The sequence below is a fragment of the Myotis daubentonii genome, chromosome X, assembly GCF_963259705.1.
Source record: "Myotis daubentonii chromosome X, mMyoDau2.1, whole genome shotgun sequence".
Taxonomy (NCBI): domain Eukaryota; kingdom Metazoa; phylum Chordata; class Mammalia; order Chiroptera; family Vespertilionidae; genus Myotis; species Myotis daubentonii.
Window position 1 is genome coordinate 43,748,518 of NC_081861.1, and position 21,156 is coordinate 43,769,673.

A 21,156-nucleotide genomic window follows, 5' to 3' on the forward strand; every position below is an offset into this window, starting at 1 on the left:
ACCAGACTGCCTTCCTTTTTTTAAAAAAAAAAAATTCTTTATTGTTGAAAGTATTACTTATGTCTCCTTTTCCCCCCATTGATCCCCTCTAGTCCGTCCCCACACAACTCCCTGGATCTCACCACCCCATTTTCTGTGTCCATGGGCCATATTGACTTTTTTAAAAATCTTTATTGTTCAGATTATCAAAGAGGTTCCTTTTCCCCCCCCCCCCCATAGCTCCCCTTCACCCGGTTCCCACCCCACCCCAGGCCCTCGCCCCCCCCCCCCAACTATCCACGTCCATAGGTTCAAGCTCTTTTTGTTTTTTTAACTTCCTTTTTTTAGTACATCTTTATTGTTCAGATTATTACATTTGTTACTCTTCCCCCCCCCCATAGCTCCCCTCCACCCAGTTCCCACCCCACCCTCTGCCCTTACCCGCCCCCCCCCCACTGTCCTCATCCCTAGGTACACAATTTTTGTCCAGTCTCTTCCCGCATCTCCCACACCCCTTTCCCCCCCAAGAATAGTCAGTCCATTCCCTTTCTATGTCCCTGATTCTATTATAATCACCAGTTCATTCTGTTCATCAGATTATTTATTCACTTGATTCTTAGATTCACTTGTTGATAGATGCATATTTGTTGTTCATAATTTGTATCTTTACCTTTTTCTTCCTCTTCCTCTTCTTAAAGGATACCTTTCAGCATTTCATATAATCCTGGTTTGGTGGTGATGAACTCCTTTAGCTTTTCCTTATCTGTGAAGCTCTTTATCTGACCTTCACTTCTGAATGATAGCTTTGCTGGATAAAGTAATCTTGGTTGTAGGTTCTTGGTATTCATCACTTTGAATATTTCTTGCCACTCCCTTCTGGCCTGCAAAGTTTCTGTTGAGAAATCAGCTGACAGTCGTATGGGTATTCCCTTGTAGGTAACTGAGTTTCTTTCTCTTGCTGTTTTTAAGATTCTCTCTTTATCTTTTGCTCTTGGCATTTTAATTATGATGTGTCTTGGTGTGGTCCTCTTTGGATTCCTTTTGTTTGGGGTTCTCTGTGCTTCCTGCACTTGTAAATCAATTTCTTTCACCAGGTAGGGGAAGTTTTCTGTCATTATTTCTTCAAATAGGTTTTCAATATCTTGGTCTCCCTCATTTTCTGGCACCCCTATAATTCAGATGTTGGTACGCTTGAAGCTGTCCCAGAGGCTCCTCACTCTATCTTCGTATTTTCGTATTCTTTTTTCATTTTGCTTTTCTGGTTGGGTGTTTTTTGCTTCTTCGCATTTCAAATCTTTGCCTTGATTCTTGAGCTCCTCTGGTATGCTGTTGGGAGTCTGTATAATATTCGTTATTTCAGTCCATGTATGCTTAATTTCTAGTTGGTTCTTTATCACAACATCGAGGGTCTCATTAGATTTCTTGAGGATCTCAATAACTTTATCGGCGGCTTCTAGAGAGTTCTTGAGAGACCTTAAAAGTGTGGTTCTGAACTCAATATCCTCCATTGACAATTTTGTCCTGTTTCTTTGTCTCCGCATTTTTTATGCTTTCTTGGTGCACCCCCTAGTGGTCTTTGTGCACAGTCTTGTTGTAATTAAGCCTTGATTGTTGTAGTTAATACTAGGGGTATTTGACCTCCAGGCCAACTGGCTGTGAGAATCAGCTGTGTCTGCAGTGGGAAAACTTCTGTCCTCTAGGAAGGTGCTAATCTAGCGTTTGCCTGAGGCTATCTGGCAAATGGCTCTGCACAGGGCTTGGGCGGGGCGGGCAGCACAGGATCAACGGAGCGGGTGGAGGGAGCAGGTATGGCTTCTCTCAGTCCCATCCCCAAAGGCTCTGCCTCTCAGAGTCCCAGCAACCGCTGCAAACCTCAGAGAGAAAGCTGCCCTCGTGTTCCGACCGATGCCAGACAGTACCGCTTCTCCCGTTTGAGTCTGGGTCCCTAGAGACTCACCCAGAACTGGAGCTCAGAATCTGAGACTCCCTCCTGATTGAAAACGACAACCACGCCCTCAGCTACCAGCCCGTCCTTCCGCGCATACCTCCGCACCTTTCTATTTTCCGCACTGCGCCTCCTCTGAGTCTCGTATGCTGTTCTCTTTCCTTCTAGTTGAAGAATTTCCCCTCAGCCAGTCTTCCTGTGGTTCTGGGCGATGTCCCTTCCGTCTTTTAGTTGTATTTGTGAAGTGGTTGTTCGAGGCAGCTAACTCCAGTGTTTACCTATGCCGCCATCTTGGTTTTCCGGTTCAAGCTCTTTTTCCAATCTCTTCCCACATCCCCCACATCCCCTTTCCCCCGAGAATTGTCAGTCCACTCCTTTTCCTTGCCCTTGATTCTATTCCATTCACCAGTTTATTCTGTTCATCAGATTTTATATTCATTTGATTTTTAGATTAACTTGTTGATAGATATGTATTTGTTGTCACTTTTTTGCTCATAATTTTTTAACTTTACCTTTTTCTTCTTCCTCTTCTTCTTAAAGAATACCCTTCAGCATTTCATATAATACTGGTTTGGTGGTGATGAACTCCTTTAGCTTTTTCTTGTCTGTGAAGCTCTTTATCTGACCTTCAATTCTAAATGATAGCTTTCCTGGCTAGAGTAATCTTGGTTGTAGGTTCTTGCTGTTCATCACTTTGAATATTTCTTGCCATTCCCAGCTGTGTTGCAAGTTTCTTTTGAGAAATCAGCTGGCAGTTGTATAGGTACTCCCTTGTAGGTAACTAACTGTTTTTCTCTTGCTGCTTTTAAGATTCTCTCTTTGTCTTTTGCCTTTGGCATTTTAATTATGATGTGTCTTGGTGTGATCCTCTTTGGATTTCTCTTGTTTGGGGTTCTCTGCACTTCCTGCACTTGTAAATCAATTTCTTTCACCAGGTAGGGGAAGTTTTCTGTCATTATTTCTTCAAATAGGTTTTCATTATCTTGCTCTCTCTCTTCTTCTGGCACCCCCATAATTTGGATGTTGATACACTTGAAGTTTTCCCAAAGGCTCCTTACACTATCTCCATATTTTTGTATTCTTTTTGCTCTTCCAGTTGGGTGTTTTTTGCTTTCTCGTATTTCAAATCTTTGACTTGATTCTTGGGATCCTCTAGTCTACTGTTGAATCTCTGTGTATTCTTTTTTTTTTTTTAAATATATTTTATTGATTTTTTACAGAGAGGAAAGGAGAGAGATAGAGAGTTAGAAACAACGATGAGAGAGAAACATCGATCAGCTGCCTCCTGCACACCTCCTACGGGGGATGTGCCCGCAACCCAGGTACATGCCCTTGACCGGAATCGAACCTGGGACCCTTCAGTCCGCAAGCCGACGCTCTATCCACCGAGCCAAACCGGTTTCAGCCTCTGTGTATTCTTTATTTCAGTCAGTGTATGCTTAATTTCTGACTGGTTCTTTTCCATTTTATTGGCATTCTCACTTAGATTATTTAAGTGCCGGAAGCCGGTCCATCCTTGCTGCTTGACACAGTCGCTGCAGGAAAGAAACATCTGCACAGCATATGTTTCAAGGGACCTGGCGTATATAGCATACTGTTCTTAATATGTTTGCTCCCCTTAGCGCTGTGTGTTTTAACCAAGGTCACCTCTCCGAGAAAGGTTGTTTCCCCAGGTAGGAATTTTTCCCTGAAGTTAGGGAGGGGATGCCTCTCCTAGAAAGGTTGTTTCCCCAGGTAGGAATTTTTCCCTGATGTCAGGGAGGGGATGAAACTCCTTAACTAAGTGCCAGGCGGGTAGTTAATCACTACAAACAATCATGCTTAAGCTACATAATCTTTACTCCCTGGAATGGAAATAAGAAACGCCCTAACCTTTGTAATAGAAATTGACAGGATTAAAATAAACTGGGATAAATACGGATGTAACAAGACAATAAACAGCAGAACCTCTCTGGAGATCCAGACCAGAACTTGGCTGGAGATCCTGGCTAGGCTGCTGATCAACTGAACGCTGTCTCCGTGTCATTCCTTCTTCGCCCACTCCGTCTACGCCTTTGGGAACCCCTGGACCTGCTGGGGCTGGACCCCGGCATTTAAGGTCTCACTAAGTTCATTGGAGGTTTCTAGAAGATTCTTGAGTAACCTTATAACTGGTTTGAACTCTATATCCAGTATTTTGCTTTCATCCATTTCTTTTATTTGTGATACGCTTCTTTGTCTCCACATTTTGGCTGCTTCCCTGTGTTTGTTTCTATGTACTGGGTAGCTGCTAAGTCTCCTTGAGTTGATAGAGTGGCCTTGTGTAGCCACTCTATAGGGCCCAGTGGCTCAGACTCCCCAGTCACCTAAGGTGAACACTCTTGGTGCACCCCTTTGTGGGCAGTGTGCACAGTCATGTTGTAGTTAAGCCTTGATTGCTGTTGATGTCACTGGGAGGAATTGACCCACAGGCCAATTAGCTATGAGGACCAGCTGTATCTACAATGGAAGAGCTGCTGTGCAGGAGACACCCTTATGGGGCAGGACTTGTTCAGTGGGGCTTTGGTGCTCACAGAGTCTGCCCCTGGAGTGTTTCACTTATGGATGTGAAGAGTTGTGATTTGGTATGGTCTTACACTGACCACTGGGTACACTGGCTCTTGGATCTCCAAGGAAGTGCAAAGTCAGCCACTGCCTGTGGCTGCCCAGCAGGAACTACAGAGATCTGCAGATTCTTCCTCTTCGTATGGGGTTTGGAAGTGCCCAGATGAGGCCGAGCTGTGTTGCAAGACAGATTGCTGCTGTGGGATTGCTTTGGGGCTCCCTCACCCAGCTGCTGCTTGTTTGACAGGTGTTAGGCTGAGAAAGGACAGGCCATTCATATGTAAAGGCTGCTGCACACAGCTTGAGGGAGGTTGTAAATTGGGTGGGGCAGGGTCTCAGGGAATCACCAGGGTGGATCAAACAGCAATGATTGCCAGTCAGCCCTGCACCAGAGAGTTCCCCACACAGGTACAATGACCGCTGTGTGCACCTTCATCTGAAAGAAAGTCGCCCTCACATTCCTGTCCCGATGCCAGACAGTCCAGTTTCTCCTTGTATGTGTCTGGGTCCCCCCCCAGTCTCGCCCAGCAGAACAAGAGTTCAGAGCAAGCGAGAGTTTATATCTCCCTCCTGATTAAAAAAGCAGTGCACCTGGCTGCAAGACCATTCCGCATCACCGCACCTTCTTCCAATCTCAATGTGCTTTCTTCTTTACCTCTTCAGTTGTAGAACTTCCACTCAGCCAGCTTTCCCACGGTTGTGGATGATAGTTGTTATGTCTTTTAGTTGTAATTTTGATGTGGTTGTGAAAGGCATCAAATACAGGAGTTTATCTATGCCACCATCTTGGTTCCTATGCCTTTCTTTTAAGAGGTGAATAATATACCATTTTGTGGATATACCATATTTTGTTTTTTCATTCATCTGAAAAATATGGTTTTTCAATACCATATTTTGTCCACATTAAGGTCTTTCTTCCTCTACATTATAGTGCTGTTATAAAAATGAGTTTGTAAACATCTCTTCAAAACTCTGCTTTCAATTATTTTGTATATGTACCTAGAATTGAAATTGCTTGGTCATATGGTAGTTCTATTTTCAATTTTTTTTATGATTTCCCACACTGTTTTCCATAGTGGTAGATTCATTTTATAATACTGTCAACTGTGCACAAGAGTTTGAATTAACATCCTCACCAACAATTGTTAGTTTATTTTTCTGATAATGATATCAGAACTGGTGAGTAGGAATTCTTCCCAGGACCAAGTCTCTCAGAATCATAGAATGAAGCCATAGACCAGAGGAGTTCAAACAAGGCAGGAGTTTATTGCAAACAAACATAGGCTCCCCACTCGGGAAGAAAATTTAAATGGATTGCCCCCAAAGCATTCTGCTCTTCCCATTAATCTGGTAAAGGCCTGCTCTTTGTTTATCTGTGCTGCTCTCTGATTGGTTCCTAGGCTTTTTGCAACATTTTGTTTTGCACTTGCAAGAAAAACATCTTTGTTTCATGCGGGAAGCCACCCTTGCCAATACTGTCTCAATTATGCACCAAGGAATGTGGGAGGCCAGTGGACCTTGAGCATTAGCAGGGCTGATCCTAGGCACCAATTGTTCATGTTGAGATAGCGGTGGCTCAAAGCAATCTCCTGACTGATAGCCTCCAAGTAAATGTTTACAGGACCTTACTGATCTTTACTGACCTTTGAGACTGTCTGTCTGCTACTTGTTTGCCATGCTTTCCTGAGGGCAAGATGTGTCTCTAAAACTGAATAAAAAGAGGATTAGTCCAAATCTCAGTGTGTCTATTCAAGAAAGAGGCTCCACCTGGCCTCCCAATGCCTTCTAAATTCCTACTTCTGGTTTTCTTTTTTTAAAATTAAATCTTTATTGTTCAGATGATTACAGTTGTTCCTCTTTTTCCCCCCATAGCTCCCCTCCACCCGATTCCCACCCCATCCTCCGCCCTTACCCCCCCCCACTGTCCTCATCCATAGTTGTACAATTTTTGTCCAGTTTCTTCCCGCACCCCCACACCCCTTTCCCTGCGAGAATAGTCAGTCGACTCCCTTTCTATGCCCCTGATTCTATTATATTCACCAGTTTATTCTGTTCATCAGATTATTTATTCACTTGATTTTTAGATTCACTTGTTGATAGATGTGTATTTGTTGTTCATAATTTGTATATTTACCTTTTCAGTGTGCTTTTCACTTTCCTTCTTTCTTTTCTCTTTCAGCATTTCATATAATACTGGATTGGTGGTGATGAACTCCTTTAGCTTTTTCTTATCTGTGAAGCTCTTTATCTGACCTTCAATTCTGAATGATAGCTTTGCTGGGTAAAGTAATCTTGGTTGTAGATTCTTGCTATTCATCGCTTTGAATATTTCTTGCCACTCCCTTCTGGCATGCATAGTTTCTGTTGAGAAATCAGCTGGAAGTCATATGGGTACTCCCTTGTAGGTAATAGACTGTTTTTCTCTTGCTGCTTTTAAGATTCTCTCTTTGTCTTTTGCTCTTGGCATTTTAATTATGATGTGTGGTCCTCTTTGGATTCCTTTTGTTTGGGGTTCTCTGCGCTTCCTGGACTTGTAAGTCTATTTCTTTCACCAGGTAGGGGAAGTTTTCTGTCATTATTTCTTCAAATACGTTTTCAATATCTTGATCTCTCTCTCTTCTTCTGGGCACCCCTATTATTCAGATGTTGGTACGCTTGAAGTTGTCCCAGAGGCTCCTTACACTATATTGATATTTTTTGATTCTTTTTTCTTTTTGCTTTTTTGGTTGGGTATTTTTTGCTTTTTCATATTTCAAATCTTTGACTTGATTCTTGGGATCCTTTTGTCTGCTGTTGGATCTCTGTATATTATTCTTTATTTCAGTCAGTGTATGCTTAATTTCTAGTTGATCCTTTTTCATATCCTCAAGGGTCTCACTAAATTTATGAGCGGTTTCTAGAAAATTCTTGAAAAACCTTATAACCGTGGTTTTGAACTCTATCCAGTAGTTTGCTTTCCTCCATTTCTGTCATTTGTGACCTGTTTCTTTGTCTCCGCATTTTGGCTGCTTTCCTGTGTTGATAGAGTAGCTTTGTGTGCTAGGTATCCAATTAGGGCCCAGTGGCTCAGCCTCCCCAATTACCTGAGGTGGACACTCTTAGTGCTCCCCTTTGTGGGCTGTTTTCATAGTCTTGTTGTAGTTAAGCGTTGACTGTTGTTGGTATCACTGGGAGGAATTGACCTCCAGATCAATTGGCTGTGAGAATCAGCTGTGTCTGCAGTGGGAGAACTTCTGTGCTGGAGACACCCTTCTGGGGCAAGACTTGCTTCAGTGGGGCTTTGGTGCTCACTGAGTGTGTCCCTTATGGATCTGAGGAGTTGTAATCTGGTTGGTCCCACTCTGACCACTGGGTACACTGGCTCTTGGATCTCTAAGGAGGTGCTAATTTAGCCTCTGCCTGAGGCTGGCTGCCCACCAGGAGCTAGGTAGAGATCTTCAGATTCCTCTTCTTTTTTTGGGGTTTGGAAGTGCCCAGTTGACGCCCAGCTGTGAAGCAATGCAAGCTGCTGTGGGGCCTTGGCCTTATTTTGGATGTTCTGGGTCTCTCTGACCCAGCTGCAGTTTGTTAGGTTATTTTAGATTTCAAAGGACCAGGCCATTCATATGCAGAAGCCTCTGCTCACAGTTTGGGGGGGGGGTCTCAGGGAATCAACAGGGCGGAGCAAGCAGCTATGGTTGATCCTCAGTCCAGCCCTAAGAGGCCCTGGGTCTCAGTGTTCCACGGTAATCACTGCAAGCACCTCTGAGAGAAAGCCGCCCTCGAGTTCCAACTGATGCCAGACAGTCCAGTTTCTCCCTGTATGACTCTGGGTCCCCAGAGACTTGCCCGGAACTGGAGTTTGGAGCAGTCGGCAGCTTGAGACTCCCTCTCATTTGAAAAAGACAACCGCATCCTCAGTTGCCAGCCCTTTCCACGTGCACCATGGTACCTCTGCACTTTAGTTCCGCACCTCCTCTGAGTCTCAGTGTGCTTTTCTCTTTCCTTCTAGTTGTAGAATTTCCACTCAGCTAGCCTTCCTGTGGTTCTGGATGATGTCCATTTTGTCTTTATTTGTATTTTTGAAGTGGTTGTGCAAGGCAGCAATTTCCATTGTTTACCTATGCGGCCATCTTGGTTTCTCTCTAAATTCATATTTCTTGTATAGCATTTTCATTTGTGTGTTGGCCCCTCCTTCAGATTTGGAAGCCAGCTGCGAAGGTCACAGTAATTGATGTTTGAAGAGCAACAAGAGGAGAAGATTCGCCTGAGTGAAAAACAGAGTGAAAAAGAAAAAGTGAAAACTCACCAGAAAGGTGGAAATTCACTGGTGCACAAAGCCCAGTCCAGCTTCAGAGTTGCAACCATAAGTGGATGGGGACATTTCAGTAATCAGCCAGGTTATAATGGGGAAGAGTTCGAGTAAAAGGCAAAAACATCATTGTAAGTTTTTAGCTTGCATGCTCAAGGATAAAGGAATTGAGGTGTCAAAAGATACTGTCTTAAATCAGGCTCAAGGTTAATGAGTGCCCTTGTCATCTTTAACTATGTGGGCTCTTGTTTGAACTACTACATGCCCACTTCGTATTGAGGATCAAAAGCCTACAAAACCTAAGGCCCTGGATCTTCCACCTCTGGTGTGGGAAGGCTCATCAACTAGAGAAAATGGGGCCAACAGTCCTTTTATAAAAGGACTCTTTAATTCTTTGTCTGAAAATACCACATGACTCCTTGGGACTGGCAGATTTTAGCTAAAATGACTTCAGATGCCAGTCAATGCTATGGAGAGCAGAATATGATAAGGCCTGTAAACAACTGGCTCTTTGTGGGTGTTCACTGGAAACCACCTGAGAGCCCTCTGGGCCTCATTCTGGCTGTAATTCCTGGGCACTATAAAACATCTGAAAGATCCATGAAAAGAATGCTGATTTATTAAGTCTTGCCTATGAGTTATGATGCTTGTGTGTTGATTGTTGTTTTATCTGTCCTTGTTGTTTGGTTTAATTTGTTTATTGTTAGTCTATTAAGCATGCCTCTGATTTATCTTCATAGGAAAGAATCAGTAGGTAGCCAGACCATTACTGACTTTCCCCAGAGCAAACAGGATGTGGTGGTGGGGAGAAAGAATACGAGCAGTACACATGGCTGATAACACAGGCCCTAGGATAATTCCCCTAGATAAAGGTAGGTAAAGTTAACTAAAAATGGCCCCAGCACATTAATTACTAGGTCTCTTGGTGATCCTGTAAAATGGACGCCCGCTCTCGGGAGTGTTATTAAAAGTCTCATTTTCACCATGTTTTTGTTTCCCAGCCCATCATTTGAAATTTAAGTAAGATGAGTCATTTCTCACAATCTGGGGACACATCCGGGACTTCTATACCCATGAACAGAAAAGGACTAGCTCAAGAGAAGGTGCGTGCCACCTGATTTTGGGTGGCCTCTTGGCCTAAGCCCAAGACTAGTTTTTTTTTTTGTTTTTTGTTTTTGGATGGCAAAAATGACACAAGGAAAATATACAGGCTGAGTTTTGGAAACAAGATTAATGTTTCCATGATAGTGGGCAGTTCTTGAATAACGATGAACCACACTCCAAGGTTGCCTCCCAGGTCCTGGGGGCACTCTTGTTTTATAAAGGAAAATTAAATAAAATAATACTCTAACATTAAATCCACTGAAAGCCAGTGAGTTATCTCTGTTACAGAATTTGCCCCCCGAAAAAATGCCTTGGGTAATAATAATTGGCTTTAAAATCTCAAAGTTGTTAAGGCAAAAAATATATATCTAAAATAAAGGGTATCTGGTAAATCTTTTTCTGTGATAATTGCCTAGTATATATGCCTAAATGTAGTTTTACAAAGTCTTTGATAACTTAAAACTTTGGGAGGATAAAAAAAACTTTGGAGTTTGCTGAATTAAATAATATTAAATATCTAGATATTTTGAAATAACAAGATACTGCTGAGTTGCCTCCTATAAAAAATCTAGAGGATAGATTTGAGTCTATTAATTAAATATGTCTTATATTTTATTTGAAATATCTCTTAAAATATGAATATATTACTAATCTGAGAAATGCTAAGTATTTAACTTGCCACCTAAAATTTGAGGCTTCTAAGAGTTAGAAGTTCAAATTAAGTTGGGAGAAATTATATAGTTGTGATAATAGAATACATGAAATATGGAAATTCATTTTTGAGAGAAATAATTCTTGATTTTTTCTGAAAAATTAGTAGCTTGAAGTACATTATAGCCTTTAGGCATAAGTGTGTCTGTATACTATGTGTGGTAAAATTTTAAAGTAGGATATAATATTATTTGTCTGATTAATAAAAAGGATTAAATCTGTGGTCTGAACCAAATTTTTAATATTAAAACCAGTTTAAATTCAATTAAAGCCAAACCAATGGACATGGACAACGGGGGGGTGGGAGCATGAGTTTGTGTGTGGGGGGGAGGTTGGGGGTTAAATGGGGGGGGATGAGGACACATTTGTAATACCTTAACTAATAAAAATAAAATAAATAAATAAATAAATAAAAAGAAAAAATTCAATTAATGTCTTTTAGAATAATTACAAAAAATGTGTAATATAATCTTTGGGTTATGTATATTTGATAGACTTTCCACGTTAAATTTCAAGACTTTAACTGAGAGATAGTTTTGGGACATTTCAAGGACCCTGGAATGATTCAAGCATTTATTAGTCTAATGTACTTGCTTGAAATCATGTGGGAAGCTTTGTCAAATATATCAAATATATATATGAGAGAGAGGCATGATGCAGGAAGATTCGTGTAAGAATGTGCCTTCCTTCCTCTGGCTGCTGGTACCACCTTTGCTATGGCTGGAGCCTCGTTTCTGCCTTCATTCTGGCCCAGAGCCACCTTTCCTCCTTCCCATGCTGCCCAAAGGGCTAGAGCGGCAGGGGCGGTGTGGAATGCCTGTGTCATTGGCATGGTGATGACGCAAGTGTCCTGCCTGGCCCTGGGCCGCTTGGCACCTGCATATGCAAATTAACCCACCATCTTTGTTGTATTGATTTGCATGCTCACTCCTGATTGGCTGGTGGTTATCACTGAGGTATGGTCAATTTGCATCTTGCTCTTGTATTAGGGCAGATATATACACTGAGTGGTCATATTATTATGACCACATGACGTTTGTAGAAATTAGCTATAATTTCGTGCTAAAGTTGCTAGAGGGCCAAACGATTATAAATAGGGAAGCAGGTTGTTTACCACAACAGTAGAAGTGATTTTTTTCTGAAGATATGGGTAAACAACGTGATTTAACAGCCTTTGAACATGGGATATGTTGACTGTGAGTGGCCAGAGTATTATGACCACCACATCAGTACTTCGTTGGGCCACCTTTTGCCTTCAGTACTGCAAAGATCCTTCTTGGCATTGATTCCACAAGATGTTGAAAGGTGATGCGAGGAATCTGACACCATGCCTGATGAATAGCACTGTCCAGTTCTGTGAGATTTGATGATTGTGGAACTGGCTGCCTGATGGCTCTTTTAACTTCGTCCCACAAATGCTCAATTGCATTAAGATCTGGTAATTGTGGGGGCCACCTAAGCAAGGTAAAGTCTCCCTCATGTTCTTGAATCCACTCCTGCACAATACGACAACGAGGCATGGCATATTGTCTTGTTGGAAGAAGCCATCTACATTGGGATACGCCATCAACATGATACAATGAACTTGATCAGCAACAATACTTAGGTATGTTGTGCTATTCAGACGTTTATGATGATCTGGCCCTCAAGCAATTTCAGCGTGAAATTATAGCTAATTTGCTTACAAACATCAGGTGGTCATAATAATCTGGCCACTCAGTATATATCTAATGGGAAAAATCGTTTGGTTTTCTTTTTTTTAAGTTTCTATAGATTTCAAAAGGCAAAGGCAGAGGGAAAGAGAGAAACATCAGTGATGTTAGAGAAAAATTGATCGGCTGCCTCCTACACGACCCCTACTCGGGATTGAGAGCACAACCCAGACATGTGACTTTGACAGAAATTGGACAATGGTTGGAAAAGGGGCATGTAATAGAATGAGAATGGATTGATTGAGGAAGTGTCTGTGCCAAAAAAGAACAAGGCCAGTGTCTTGGGTGAGGAATTATTGGGGAAGTAGAGGAAGCATATGAGTAGGGTAGTCTGACCTTATCCTTTTCTTTGTCATAGAGTTGGGAAACGGTCTTCCAATTCACTTTAGTACTTGAAGTTTCTTGGTCCATCCTTGCAGTTGGAGTTTGATTCCTTATCTAAACGAGGCCACAGTATTTTCTTAGTAACTTTGGCTTTGTTGTAGCAACAGACCCTACTCCAAGGCTCCTGGCCTCTATATATACCCTGCAGAAAAATGAGAAGCTACACCCTTGAGCTCTGATTGGCCAATAGTCAGTGGTCTTCATGGTGTGGCTTGACATCACAAAGTCTCAGCTTGACCATCCAGAAGGGGTAGCTGGTAGAGGACACGGAAGACTCAGGTGCTCTGGTGAGAGAAAGGGGAGCTTCCACAATACCTCCTAAAATGTTTCCCAAACGGACCTCTCACTCCCTCATTTCCTCTAGTTCAATGATTGTCCAGCATTTGGCAGGGAGGTGGTGTTTTCTCTATGCCATTTCCCATACCCTCCCCTGCCCCCATCCATTCAGTGGTCCATTCTATTATCCCCCAGATATTATCATTACCTAGTATTTTGTGTGTTGTTTTAATGGGTGTTTTATTTTAGAATAGTTTTAGATTTACAGAAAAATTGTGAAGATTGTAGCCGTATGCCCTATATCCAATTTCCCTTATTATTAATATCTTACATTGTTATGGTGTAATTGTAACATGTAGCAAACCACCAGGGAAAGAGTTGCAATCCAACCTCAGTTCTCTAATATCAAACAATTTGGTTCTAGCCCAAGTTGTTCAAGGAAACACTGTACCAGAAACACACCAAGCCAGAAAATAATGGAATGAAGTATACAAAGTGATGCAAAGCAAAGGACTGAATCCAAGAATACTCTATCCAGCAAGACTATCAATCAAAATTGAAGAGGAATCAGGAGCTTCACAGACAAAAACGTGCTAAGGGAGTTTATCAGTACCAAGCCAGCTATGCAAGAAATGCTAAAGGGAATGCTGTAAAAAGAAAAAATAGAAAGGGAGGAAGGATCATAGGCATAAAGTACAGAAATGGCTACAAACAAATACCTATCAATAATAACATTAAACATAAATGGATTAATGTTCCAATCAAAAGACATCGAGTGACTGAATGGATAAGAAAACATGACCGGACAACACTTGGCTGGAGATCCTGGCTAGGCTGCTGATCAACTGAACACTGTCTCCGTGTCATTCCTTCTTCACTGACTCCATCCACACCTTTGGGGACCCCTGGACCTGCTGGGGTTGGACCCCAGCAATGGTGCTTACTCGGCAGGCTTAGAGCTACCTTGAAAAAGAATTCTGTTTAGCTATATGTATGTATTCTGCATGGCTTATTATTTTATTTCAATTTTTAAATCATATCAATGTATTATCTAGGTAGAAAAATTAAATTAAAAAAAAGAGCAAGATAAAGAAAAAAAGAAAAAAAAAGCAAACATGACCCATATACACTGAGTGGCCAGGTTATTATGACCACCCCGTCAGTACTTCGTTGGGCCACATTTTGCCTTCAATACTGTGGCGATCCTTCTTGGCATTGATTCCACGAGATGTTGAAAGGTGATGCGAGGAATCTGACACCATGCCTGATGAATAGCACTGTCCAGTTCTGTGAGATTTGATGGTTGTGGAACCAGCTGCCTGATGGCTCTTTAACTTCGTCCCACAAATGCTCAATTGGATTGAGATTTGGTTATTGTGGGGGCCACCTAAGCAAGAGAAAGTCTCCCTCATGTTCTTAAAACCACTCTTGCACAATACGAGCACCATGGCATGGCATATTGTCTTGTTGGAAGAAGTCATGTCCATTGGGATACGCCATCAACATGATAGGATGAACTTGATCAGCAACAATACTTAGGTATGTTGTGCTATTGAGACGTTGTTCCACACAAAATAAAGGGCCCAAATTATGCCAGGAAAACATGCCCCAAACCATACCACTGCCCCCACCAGCTTGAAGGGTTGTACTCATGCATGTGGGGTGCATGCTTTCATGCTGTTTCCGCCAAATTCTCACTCTGGTATCTGCATGATGCAACTGGAAATGTGATTCATTGGACCACATGACTTTTTTTCCAATGCTTGACTGTCCAATCCTTGTGATCCTATGTAAATTGGAGACGTTTTATCTTGGTAAGTGCAGACAGCAAAGGTATTCGAACAGGCCTTCAGCTTCCATATCCCATACAATGCAGTTTACAGCTAATTTGCCTACAAACGTCAGGTGGTCATGATAATCTGGCCAATCAGTTTATACGCTCTGCACAGGAGACTCACCTCAGAACAACGGACTCACACAGACTGAAAGTGAAGGAATGGAAAAATATTTATCAGACAAATAGAAATGAAAAAAAGCAGGGGTAGTAATACTTATATCTGACAAAATAGACCTCAAGGTGAAGACCACAACAGAAGCCAAGAAAGGCCACTTCATAATTCTAAAGGGATCAATACATCAAGAGGATATAACTCTAGTAAACATTTATGTGCCCAATGCAGGAGCACCCAAATACATAAAAATGCATCTAGAAGATATCAGGGAAGAGATTGACAGCAACACAGTCATAGTAGGAGACTTTGATATCCCAGAAACATCACTGGATAAATCCTCTAGACAAAAAATTAGCAAGGAAACTTCAATCTTAAACGACTCACTAGATCAGATGGACCTAATCAAAATTATCAGAGCATTCCACCCCAAAACTATAGAATATACATTCTTCTCAAGTGTGCATGGGACATTTTCAAAGATAGACCACATATTGGGTCAATGGCAAAGTCTTGCCAAATTAAAAAAGATTGAAATCATATCAAGAATCTTCTCAGACCACAATGGCATAAAATTAGAAATCAACTACAGTAAAAAGATTCACAAAAGTTCAAACACTTGGAGGTTGAATAGCATGCTATTAAACAATGAGTGGGTTACCAAAGAGATTAAAGAAGAAATTAAAAATATCCTGGAAACAAACGAGAATGAAAACACAACAGTCCAAAATCTTTGGGACACAGTGAAAGCAATTCTGAGAGGAAAGTTCATAGCATTACAGGTCTACCTCAAAAAAAAAAGAAAAACTGGTAATAAACTAACTCTGCCACTTGAAGAATTAGAAAGAGAGCAAGAAGCCCTAACCAGTTTGGCTCGGTGGATAGAGCGTCGGCCTGCGGACTGATAGGTCCCAGGTTCGATTCCAGTCAAGGGCATGTACCTTGGTTGCAGGCACATCCCCCGTAGGAAGTGTGCAGGAGGCAGCTGATCGATGTTTCTCTCTAATTGATGTTTCTAACTCTCTATCCGTCTCCCTTCCTCTCTGTAAAAAATCAATAATATTTATTTTAAAAAAAAGAAAAGCCCAGTGTGAGCAGAAGGAAGGAAATAATAAAGAGCAGAAATAAATGACATAGAGACCAAAAAACAATACAAAATTCAATGAAACCGAGAGCTGATTCTTTGAAAGGATAAACAAGATTGATGAACCTCTAGCCAGGCTCACCAAGAAGCAAAGAGAGAGGACCCAAATAAACAAAATCAGAAACAAAAGAGGGGAAATAACATCAGACCCCAGAGAAATAGGAAGAATTGTAAAAAAAAAAAAAAAAAATACTATGAACAACTCTACTCCAACAAACTGCTCAACCTATAAGAAGTGGACATATACTTAGAAAAATACAACCTTCCAAAACTCAACCAAGAGGAATCAAAAAATCTGAAAATCTGAATAGGCCTGTAAGTATGGAGGACATTGAAGCAGTAATCAAAAAAATTCCAACAAACAAAAGTCTGGGACCAGACAGCTTCACAGGGGAGTTTTATCAAACATTTAAAGAAGAAATAAAACCTCTCTTCCTCAGACTATTCCAAAAAAATTCAAGGGGAAGGCACACTTTCAAGCTCTTTCTACGAAGCCAACATTACCCTAATCCCAAAACCAGATAAATACGACACAAAGAAAGAGAATTACAGGCCAATATCTGTCATGGACATAGATGCAAAATTTCTCAACAAAATTCTAGCAACTCAAATCAAGCATTACATTAGAAAGATAATATACCATGACCAAGTGGGATTTATTCCAGAGATGCAAGGATGGTACAATATCCACAAATCAATAAATGTGATACGCCATATAAACAAACAGAGATAAAAACCATATAATCATATCCATTGATGCAGAAAAAAACATTTGACAAAATACAACACCCTTTCTTGATAAAAACTCTCAGCAAGGTGGGAATAGAAGAATCATACTTTAACATATTAAAAGCCATATATGACAAACCACAGCCAACATCATACTCAACGGGAAAAACTAAAACCATTTCTCTTAAGGACAGGAACAAGACAGGCATGCCCACTGTCAGCACTCCTGTTTGACATAGTACTGGAAGTACTAGCCACTGGGATCAGAGAAGAAGAAATAAAATCAACCAAATTGGAAAAGGACAAGTAAAGTTGCCCTTATTCACAGATGAAATGATATTGTACATTGAAAACCCCAAAGACGCCATCAAAAAATTATTAGACTTAATAAATGCATTCGGCAATGTAATAGGATACATTACGCCAAGAAATCTATGGCATTTCTATACACCAATAGTAAACTTACAGAAAGAGAGACTTAAAAAGCAATCTCATTTACCTTTGCAACAAAAAATTAAGATACCTACAAATAAACTTAATTAAGGAGTTAAAAGAACTATACACAGGAAACTACAGGACACTGAAAAAAAAAAAGATTTAGGAAGACATAGCTGGAAGAACATACCGTGTCCATGGATTGGTAGAATCAACATCATCAAAATATCCATAATACCCAAAGCAATCTATAGATTCAATGCAATCCCCATTAAAATACCAACTGCATATTTCACAGACCAAGAACGAACTCTCCAAAAATTCATCTGCAATTAAAAAAAAGACGCCAAATAACTGCAGCAATCCTGAGAAAGAACAAAGTAGGTCGGATCTCAATACCATATATCAAGCTATATTACAATGCCACTGTTCTCAAAACAACCTGGTACTGGCACAAGAACAGACATATAGATCAATGGAATAGAATAGAGAGCCCAGAAATCAACCCGAACCTATATGCTCAATTAATATTTGACAAAGGAGGCAAGAACATACAATGGACTCAAGACATTCTCTTCAATAAATGGTGTTGGGAAAATTGGACAGATACATGCAAAAAATGAAACTAGACCACCAACTTACACCATACACAAAAATAAACTCAAAATGGATAAAGGACTTAAACGTAAGATGGGCAACCATAATATTATTAGAGGAATCCACAGGCAGCAAAATCTCAGATATATGCCGCAGGAATTTCGTCACTGACACAGCTCCTAGGGCAATGGAAACTAAAGGGAAAATAAACAAATGGGACTATATCAAAATAAAAAGCTTCTGCACAGCAAAACAAACCATCAACCAAACAACAAGAAGACCCACAGCATGGGAGAACATATTTGCAATGATATCTCCGATAAAGGTTTAATCTACAACATTTATAGGGAACTCATACAACTCAACAAAAGGAAGATAAACAACCCAATCAAAAAATGGGCAACGGACCTAAATAGACACTTTTTGAAAGAGGACATAAGGCTGAGCGACATGAAAACATACTTATCAAAGTCACTTATCATCCGAGAGATGCAAATCAAAATGACAATGAGGTACCATCTCACACCTGTCAGACTGGCTATCATCAACAAATCAACAAATGACAAATGCTGGCGAGGATGTGGAGACAAAGGCACCCTTCTGTACTGCTGGTGGGAATGCAGACTGGTGCAGCCACTGTGGAGAACAATATGGCATTTCCTCAAAAAACTAAAAATAGAACTGCCATTTGACCCAGTGATCTCACTTCTGGGAATATATCCCAAGAAACCATAAACACCAATCAGAAAGGATATATATGCATCCTTATGTTCATAGTAGCACAATTCACCATAGCTAAGATTTGGAATCAGCCTAAGTGCCCATCAGCAGATGAGTGGATTAAAAAAATTTGGCACATCTACACTATGGAATACTATGCAGCTGTAAAAAAGAAGGAACTCCTACCATTTGCAACAGCATGGATGGAGCTGGAGAGCATTATGCTAAGTGAAATAAGTCAGTCAGAGAAAGATAAATATCACATGCTCTCACTCATTTGTGGATTATAATGAACAACATAAACCGATGAACAAAAACAGATGTAGAGACAGAGAAGCATCGATCAGATGCTCAAAACTCAGAGGGAAGGCAGGGGAGGGTGGGGTGAGGGGAAAAGATCAACCAAAGGACTTGTATGCATGCATATAAGCACAAGTGATGGATGTGGACAACAGGGGGGAGGGGGAGGGCAGGATTGGGGGGATGAGGGGACATTGGGGGACAAGGACACATTTGTAATATCTTATTCAATAAAGAAAAAAAGAAGAGGAGGAAGAAGAAAAAGGTAAAGATAAAAATTATGGACAACAAATACATGTCTATCAACAAGTGAATCTAAAAATCAAGTTAATAAAAAAATCTGATGAACAGCCCTAGCCGGCTTGGCTCAGTGGATAGAGTGCCAGCCTGAGGACTGAAGGGTCCCAGGTTCGATTCTGGCCAAGGGCACATGCCTGGGTTGTGGGCTCTATCCCCAGTAGGGGGTGTGCAGGAAGCAGCTGATCAATGATTCTCTCTCATCATTGGTGTTTCTATCTCTCCCTCTCCCTTCCTCTCTGAAATCAATAAAGAAATATATTTTTAAAAAATCTGATGAACAGAATAAACTGGTGAATATAATAGAATCAGGGCATAGAAAGGGAGTGGACTGACAATTCTCGGGTGGAAAGGGGTGTGGAGGTGCGGGAAGAGACTGGACAAAAATCGTACACCTATGGATGAGGACAGTGGAGATGGGGGTAATGACAGAGGGTGGGGTGGGAACTGGGTGGAGGGGAGCTCTGGGGGGAAAAAAGAGGAACAACTGTAATAATCAGAAAAATAAAGATTTTTTTTACAAGAAGAAACTAAAAAAAAAAAGACTCGGAAGAAGACTGGGAAAAAAGACAAATAATTATTAATGTTATGAATAAAAATAGGCCTGCGCTTAAAAGCATGGGGATAATGCTTTGTTTAGAGATGTATCCTTGTAAGGGCTTCTTCAAGAGCATTAACCTTGGCTTCTAATTTTTTGTCTATTATTTCTTGGGTAGTTAGAGTGAAAGAAATATTCTTTGCTAATTGATCTACATGCTGAGCTGTATGGACTTCCTGTACTAAGGCTGTTGTTGCAGTAGCAAGTGATCCTATAATTGTAATGAGTGCAGTTATGCCTAAGACTAATTCTACAATTTTTTTTTGAGCATGTTAAAGTGTTGGTAATTTTTCTAATAGCTTGTAACCCAGAATCATCATACCATGGCGTATGCAATTGTACAGGTAACATTAGATAAAGAGGTTGCTTTACAATAAAATTGTCTGAATAGATAACCTAGAATCAATACATGTGGTCAAAATACACTTGTGACAGGAAACAGTGAAGATGGTTTCATTTGTGGTCATACCTAGGTTACTGTGAGAATCTTTTTGTAGAAAGACATATGGGGATGGTAGACAAGCTCTAATATGATAAGTTTCTTTGCCATTAGGCGGGGACTGGGGTCTATAAAGAGTTATAGGCGCCGTGGCGGCAATTGCTCTCCACAAGTGATGCTGAGTATACTAGCTCTAATATTGGAGGCTATGGTATATAAGCCCAATGAGTTTGTGGTAAAGCGAAAGTTAAAGGTACCTGACAAGCAATGATAGCGAGCATAGCAATAAACATAGTGGATGGAGTGCACACGGAGCCTTGTTCCTGTAGAAGGTTGCTGGCCTCTTCAGTCAAGGGTTTCAACTGTCCCCAAGTCAGTGGTTTCGTTGTCCTCTTTGATCTGGCTAGTGGGTGGCGTCGCTGGCTTCGGGCTTCCTGAAGCATCAACGCATTGAACAGCTGGATCAACTGGTCCTTCAGTGCCGTGCTTGATGGTGGTGTCGGCTTCTGGGGAGGAGTCAGCTGTCCCCTCTGGGTCAGCCGATATGGATGATACCAGGGAGGAGGAGGATGAGGCAGAGACAGAGAGCGGTGTGACATAAGGTCGGACTAGACGGTCTGGAATCCACACAGGTGAGCCTGCATCCTGTGGAAATATACAAGCATATCCTCTCCCCCAGGTTAAAAGTACATCAGGTCCCTTCCAGGCTCCTGTAAGTAAGTCTCTCCATTTGACAAGGGCTTTAGGTTTAGTTACATCAGGGTTCCAATGTCTGTACATTGGGGAATTTCTCTCAGAATCTACATTTAGTTTATTAATTACAAATAGAGTATGTTGTAGAACATGATGAGGAAAGGAATATTTAAACTCATTTTCTTGTAATTTTTTAAGTTGTGTTTTTAAAGTTTGGTGAGCCCTTTTCTACTATTGCTTGGCCTTGAGGATTGTAGGATATTCCTGTAG

General features: G+C 41.1%; 1 long non-coding RNA gene across 1 annotated transcript in view; it reads left to right on the forward strand.

Annotated features, from left to right (window-relative positions):
* LOC132224186 (uncharacterized) overlaps positions 1 to 21,156 on the forward strand; it is a 192,100-nt gene that overhangs the window by 49,731 nt on the left and 121,213 nt on the right. The gene's annotated exons all lie outside the window — the stretch shown is intronic.